Source organism: Megalobrama amblycephala, linkage group LG7 (assembly GCF_018812025.1).
Source record: "Megalobrama amblycephala isolate DHTTF-2021 linkage group LG7, ASM1881202v1, whole genome shotgun sequence".
Lineage (NCBI taxonomy): Eukaryota > Metazoa > Chordata > Actinopteri > Cypriniformes > Xenocyprididae > Megalobrama > Megalobrama amblycephala.
Genome location: NC_063050.1, coordinates 54,509,047 through 54,517,318, shown reverse-complemented (window position 1 = coordinate 54,517,318; position 8,272 = coordinate 54,509,047).

Here is an 8,272-nt window from a genome sequence, read left to right as displayed (position 1 = left end):
CTGGCTCCTTCCACCTTCTACTTTGCCCTGTCGCCCTGGCCCGTCCCATGTATTGACTCTACATCCCCCACCTAAGCCCCCTCCGGCCCTCTGCTGGATCATCGTCATCGTGGTCTCACAAAGTTCTTGTTAAATAATTTCTTATTTCTTGGGCTTCACTTTTTGACTTTCTTTGTGTCTTGGGATTTTTCCATTGTGCACATCATGTACTTACCTATACAAAACAAGAAGTGGTAGTCCTTGGACACACTGACACTCACATGCAACCAGAAGTTGAACGCACACACACATTTACGCACATACATTTCTTATTTATTATATTTCTTGAAATGACATACATGGTAAGGTTTGATTCTTAAGTTATATGATTGGATGCTCAAGCCATCCTGGAGATTGTTGTTTGACCTATGTCTATAAATATGACCCTTCTTCCTGAATAAATCTGAGAATGCTTTGTACCAAACTTGATCTGTGTCTGCTTGGTCATTCTCCCGAGATCTCTCGCTGCTGCTGACACACATCACAGGGGTTGAGGTGCCTGTTTCTAAACTGATGACTACAAATATTCTACCTATGACTGAGATTTTAATCTAACAGTTCTGTTATAATAAATGAAGCTGTCTGCACAATGAATCTATTATTTACATAATGTCTACACTTTATTTGTTATAATGAGAGAATTTGCAAGTGCACAGAACTCCACTCACCGCTAAAACGGCAGAGTTTTTGTTCAGTGCTAACTTACACACCTCTGATTGGCCATTGAGTTCAAGAAATCAACATATACAGTATGTTTGCGATTGGCTAAATTACTCAATGCTGCAAAACACATTATAAGTAGAAAGCTTTGACGTTCTTCAGAGAAAAAACACATATACGCACTTGATTAAACACCCATATGAAGGCGAACCTTACTAGTAAAAGTGTAACTAATTAGTTAATTTTTGCTTGTGTGCGTTGGTGCTTCTCCAGTGTTTGAAATAGCTAAATGAATGTGAGGTAACTGCTCTAAAGAAATTTAACGATGTTATATTTAATTAATCTTAAAGAATAATGCAATGACAGCATGACCTCTTTGAATATTAAGGTTTTTATAAACGTGTAAACGACAGTGGAATTACTGTCAGTGAAAAATGACACAGAATAGTGACTAAAATATTTTAATACAAATAAATAAATATTTTCATTTTGATCTTCATGTAACGAATCATTACTCAGGCTGGGATCCATTTGCATGCTTTTAATAATAATAAAGGGTAGTCGTACAGGCAAGGTCAAACAGGAGTGGCAGGGATAGGCAGAATCGTGGTCAAGGTAACAGGCATATAAGTCAGGACAGGCAGATATAACTCACAGATCATTATTCCAGGCAAGGGTCAAAGGCAGACAGAAAAGGATCAGTAATGGGTAGCAACAGGGTCAGCAACAGATAATCAGACAGAGATATAAACGCTCAGAAATGTTCACCAAGGCAAAACAAGACTTCGCGATATGAGGGTGCATGAGAGAGTCTTTTATAGTCCGGGTGATGGGCATCAGCTGGAGCGGTAATCAGTCCAAGGTACGGGCTTCTGGGAAATTGTGTTTGTGTGTGTGTGTGTGTGTGTGTGTGTGTGTGTGTGTGTGTGTGTGTGTGTGTGTGTGTGTGTCTTCGAGCGACGGCTCCCTCCGATGGCCAGAGGAGGGAACCACGGACTTCGTCTCTGTGTGGTGAAACAATCATGGCATGTTGGATTCAAACTTAAAGTTCTCTTGAGTTTGGAAAATTCTGTACACAGTAATCATCATCATTTTATCTCTTCTCCTATCTCTGAATATGTCTGGATTTTGAAATCATCCCGAGGACTCTAATTTTGAGAGACGTTTAGTCAGCTATGTGATTACAGCACACTGTATATATACAATGCTCAAAATATTAAAGGAACACTTTGAAAACACATCAGATTTTAATGGGGAAAAATATCATGCTGGATATCTATACTGATATGGACTTGGAATGAAAGGATGCCACATCGTTTGATGGAAATGAAAATTCTCAACCTACAGAGGACTGAATTCAAAGACACCCCAAAAATCTAAGTGAAAAAATGATAGTCCATGATAGTCCTAGTCCATTTTGTTGCCATTTCATTGTAGCAACTCAAAATGGTACTCATTAAGTAGTTTGTATGGCCTCCACGTGCTTGTATGCATGCCTAACAATGTCGGGGGATGCACCTAATGAAACAACGGATGGTGATGGCTGCTCCTAGATCTAGATCATGCACTGAGGTGCAACCTGGCGGCATGGAATGGACCGAAACATAATGTCCCAGAGGTGTTCTATTGGATTTAGGTCAGGTGAGCATGGGGGCCATTCAAGTTTCAGCCTCAGACGTCACGCCCACCGTCTGATGCATATGGCACACTTATCTAGAAACAATTCAGGAGTTTCGAAGTCGTCATTTGGTTGGTTAAATTCTACAGGATGTCCGGGAGACGTGTATGTCACATTCTTTAACGGTCCGCATGGAAACAAATGCCGTGACACTAAACCCCCTCGTGGAAGAAAAACGCCGTCATGTTTACAACTGTGACAACGAGCGCTTACCAGGATCAACTTAACGCTGGATTTTCAAAAGTATGTGAAATTTGTGGCTCTATTGTTGCAGTAAACTTGAACAACATTCTTTAATGAATAAACAATCTTGGGCGGTCCTTGGCCAATGAAAGCTGCGATAGAGTCCAGGCCTTCTGCCGTCAGTCTGAAGGTCTGGCTACATTGAAGACTATTCAATGGTATCAATTCTTTCATCCTCCAGGAACTGCATGCACACTCTCTCCACATGAGGCCGGGCATTGTCGTGCACCAGGAGGAACCCAGAACACACTGCACCAGCATAGTGTCTGACAATGGGTGCAAGGATTGCATCCCGATACCTAATGGCAATCAGGGTGCCATTGTCTAGCCTGTAGAGGACTGTGCATCCCTCCATGCACATGCCTCCCCAGACCATCACTGACCCACCACCAAACCGGTCATGCTGAACGATGTTACAGGCAGCATAACATTCTCCACGGCTTCTCCAAACCCTTTCACATCTGCCACATGTGCTCAGGGTGAACTTGCTCTCATCTGTGAAAAGCACAGGTCGCCAGTGGCAGACCTGCCAGTTTTGTTGTTCAATGGCAAATGCCAGTCGAGCTCCACGGTGCCGGCCAGTGAGCTCAGGGCCCACTAGACGATGTCAGGCCCTCAGGCCACCCTCATGAAGTCTGATTCTGATTGTTTGTTCAAAGACATTCACACCAGTGGCCTGCTGGAGGTCATTTTGTAGGGCTCTGGCAGTGCTCATCCTGTTCCTCCTTGCACAAAGGAGCAGATACCGGTCTGACGGGTTAAGGACCTTCTACGACACTGTCCAGCTCTCATAGAGTAACTGCCTGTCTCCTGGAATCTCCTCCATGCTCTTGAGACTGTGCTGGGAGACACAGCAAACCTTCTGGTAATGGCACGTATTGATGTGCTGTCCTGGAGGAGTTGGACTGCCTGTGCAACCTCTGTAGAGCCCAGGTATCGCTTCATGCTACCAGTAGTGACACTGACCCTAGCCAAATGCAAAACTAGTGAAAAACAGTCAGAAAAGATGAATAGAGAAAAAAATGTCAGTGGGCTCCACCTGTAAAACCATTCCTGTTTTGTGGGTCGTCTCATTGTTGCCCATCTAGTGCACCTGTTGATAATTTCATTAACACCAAAGCAGCTGAAACTGGTTAACAACACCCTCTGCTACTTAACTGACCAGATCAATATCCCAGGAGTTTAACTGACTTGATGCTATTCTCTGATTAAAAAGTGTTCCTTGAATTTTTTTTGGGCAGTGTATAACCAGAAATAACTGAGCATAATGTGCATCACAAGGCTTAGTGTAATAGTCCAACACCTTATTGGCTGCTTTGGACTGTTGCTGCTATATGTCAAAGAGTCTGCCATGTTGCCAAGGGCAGACTGCTCAATAAACAAGTAAACAGGCTTTTCTGGACAAAAAGCGCAATAAAGTTTACATTTCTCAATTGACTTCAACAGTATATGATCTACGTGGAGTAAGAAAAAGGTTCTGTCTCCAATTACTCAGAATCCTGTTAGACTTTGAAAATTATTCATTGTCATAAGGAATTGTAAAAAAAACTCAAAACCTTATTTATCTGAAGCATTTCATTTTCATTTTTAGAATTTTTAGAATTTATTTATATAGCTACATGTTGCTTCCTAACCTTATGCTTGCAGTTTACACACAAATGTTTTTTAAATTCATAACACAATAAATGTCTTTATAGAAATTTTATAATTTAGTAAAAAAAAAAAAAAAAATACATAAAATTGTCTCTTCATTTTAAATGGACAGCATTATATTTAATTGTGTCTGGCAAAATGTATTTTATTGGGTTTTAAAAAAAGGATTTTAAAAACGTTAAATATATAATTATCTATAAGCATTTCACAGATTTACTGTCTGCACACCATAGTTATACAAATGTACTAAATGCATTTATTTCCATTCAATGGTTTGAAAGATAGAAAAGGATTGGGCTTAAAAGATTCCTTATCCTGTGGATCCCTCTAGTGGACAACATTAATAGCACAGCTTGGACCCCTAATTATAAAAATCCTTAATTAATCCAGTAAAACATTTAAGTTACAGCGGTAGAACATTTATAGTATAATTACAGTACAATATAAATCGTATGAAATATAAGTGTAATATTAGAACAAATGTAATAGTTCTATACACAGTATGTGGCAGTTTTATATGGCATATTATTATTATTATTATTAGCCTATATTCTTCTTCTTATTATTAAAAGTACAACTGAGTCTGAGTATAATATATTAGTAATATAATAACAGAATAAAATAGCAAATAGTATAGCATAAATTGTAAAATACATTCAATAAAATAAAAAAGCAAATAAAATACTGAATAGTACAACACAGTATAAGTGGTATAATATTATAATATTATCATATAAAATAATGTAATAGGCAGACGAGGTCTCTTGTAAATGCAGAAAATAGTCCACTGACAGGCTTCCTTGAGGTTTGTGTTTTCCTGGTTGCCACTTGCTAAAATGGGGGAAAAATATAAATCCACGATTAAGGCATCTTTACACAGCCGATTTATGGTTGTTCTGAAACGGGTCTGTACCTGCTCAGAATTCAGTGTAAAGACGCAATGCCGTGTTAAAGAAAACCTAAAATACGCCGGGTCTGACCCACCTCAGCCCCTAGTATCAAAGGCGAGTCTGATACTGTTCTGGTTCAGTGTAAATGAACACGGAATATAGCCGCTCTAAACTACGTCATTGTCATGACAACCAAAAGCATTCCAGTCAGCTCAGGCGGCGCGAGATTCAAGAAGCAGGAGAGGAAACATATAACTTACGGCAAATAATAAAAATAATGTCTTCCAACAAGGGGCATTTAAGTAAAAGAGTCCTGTACTCACATCGTGAAGCAAAACCACCAAAATAACAACAGAGAATCGTCGTGTGTCATCAATTGGCTTTCGCCGTTTGTAATCTTCCCATGAAGAAACTGTCAGATCAACGCGCTGCTACATTTTTCTCAGATAAGGTAAATGCTTTACGCTGCATTCACACGGGGCGTCAGCGTCAACGCTTGACGGAGGGCGTGTCTGAAGCTTGTGCTGACGCGACCGTTATAGTGATTACAGCCAATCACATTACTTTCCGGTGTTGCACGAACGCAGTTGGCTGCGACTGCTCTAGGGTATTTGCATAGGGCGATCTAATTGGATGACGCCTGCGTTGGCGCTTGAAAAGTTGAGAAATCTTCAACTTCTGCCGCTTGCAACGCGAGTGAAGCGACGCGACGGAACCCACAATTCAGTTCGGCAACGCATGACGTTACCCATTCAAAGTAAACGAGAAGCGTTAACGCCGGCGCCCCATGTGAATGCAGCCTAATGCTGCGTTCACACCGAACGCGTCTGGGGCGTCAAATTCGCGCCAGACGCGTCTAGTTGGACGCTTGAACATTTTGAAGTCAGACGCTTCGGACGCGCGTAAAATTCGCTCAATTCGCGCGTCTAAACAAAGTGTGTTCAGACGCGAATTCGCGTCATGGGAGGGGCTTTCATCTCTTTCTGCACAGATCCTCTGAATAAACACATAATCTCGTCAGATGGAAACCTGTAGCGGCAATTTAACTCGGTTATGCCGGCCGGATTTTGAAGGTGGGCTAGTATCAACGGCTAAAATCATGCAAAAAGTTTTACAACTAACCAGATTGTCCGATTTCTTCGCTTATTCTTTTCCAGGCAAGGTCCTTTTTATTCCTGTCTCGATAAAAATATAATGACACATCATAGAGCTCAGGGTGGCAGCGACATCTTTGTTCTGGTCTCCACCGCTGATCACATCATAAACACGTTACTACCAAAGCAGAGTCCCTGATTGGTTAACGCGCCGCGAATTTACGCCAAAGTTCAGATTTTTCAACTCGGGCGTTTGGGCGTCAGACGCTCAATTCGCGCGTCAGCCGCGTGAACGCTCAATTCGCGCCGCGCCATTCGCGCGTCAACGGCCGATTCGCGCCGCGCTAGACGCTTGATTCGCGCCGCAGGACACCTAGACGCGCGTTTACATTGACTTAACATGTAAATCAGACGCCTCAGACGCCCCAGACGCGTTCGGTGTGAACGCAGCATAACACAATCGGCGTCACTGTGATTGTGTACTGTTATATTATATTCCAAAAATCATCTCCTTGAGGACGATATTTCACCCACACACGACGGTCTATCTGGTGATCTGCTGCTGCCTGATACACGCAAATGCTAGCATCATTTGTTGTTTCTGTCTCTTTGAAAAAAAAAAAAATTTTTTCTTTTAACCCTGTTGTGAACTACCCGGTGTAATGTATAATTTTTTGTTACATAGTTCAATTTTTATTACGACAAACATCAAAGCGTGAGATATAGCACGCAGTTTACTACTTTAAATTTTTGTATTTTTTTTTATTTCGAGTTATATTTCATTGTTTATTATTTAATTATTTTTAAATTAATTTTGTTAAAACTGTTAGTTTTGAAATACTTATGTTCAAAGCATTGTTTCCCGCCATTTTAATTCCTGTGTAAATGCATTTATGCCGCTTCAGAACAGCATTAAACGTTCTGTGTAAATGCACATTTTTGTGGTATTATGCCGCTTCAGAGTTGGTTTCTGTGCCGCTTTTTCTGTGTAAAGATGCCTTAGATGACAAGCAATCAAATCAAATCTCTCTATCTCTCTCTCTCTCTCTCTCTCTCTCTCTCTCTCTCTTTTTTAGCTCTATCTGTAATTCTGACAGCCTGAGCTGTCAAATTCCTCTGGCTTCATTGCACAGAAGACTCACTTGCGATTTATTAGTTAAAATTAAACAAAATATGTTAATGACCAAATACAACCAGAAACAACTGTAAAAGGTTATTCCACGAGATCTGGTTTGGATTGTGCGGCGGTTTGTAAAAATTAACTTATGAAAGTTACGGCAAGTTGCCCGGAACAATATGGCGGCGCCGTTGACGTACGATCCAGCGGCCAATTGGGCGTCCATGTATTTTATAAGTCACTTTGCAAAAGAGCCTGCTGCATGACTGGATTTAATAGGGGAAACTGCGAAAACGTGAGTAAAACAAACAATTAAACTAAAGGCTAGGCTTGATAGTTTTCTTAACTTACCAAAGGTCAGTAATCCGTGGATACTGACATGCAGCCAGGATTCGTGTTTCCAGACATTTGTATGTGCCTGATTTCGACGCAGGGGAAATACATAAAGCAAATTTGCATTATACAATATAGGTAGGTCTAAAACTGGATGATCACTTATGCCATGTTATATATATCATCCAGTACTAAAACTTGTATATTTTGTCATTGTTTAGGCCTATTTTATAACACCCAATTATGGACAAAATGATAAATCCACGTTTTGCTGCCTGGAGTCCAGTTTCTTTGAATTGCACAGACTCTATATTGATCCATTTGCTTCTATTTCTTCTGCCGGTTGTCTGTAAAAATATAGGCCTACCTCAGTTTTCTTGTCAAATCATTTGTACAGTCAATCGCAAAGCTCTTTCCCGTTTTGAATTAGTTTTGTTTTTCGCGGCATTCACGCTGAAAACCAATGTTGCCACTCAGTGGGCGTAACCGCAGTCACTCTGGCCGACGGTGACGTCACGTGCATACCCTCAAATGCGGCCATTTTTGACCGCGAAAAAAAAGTGTG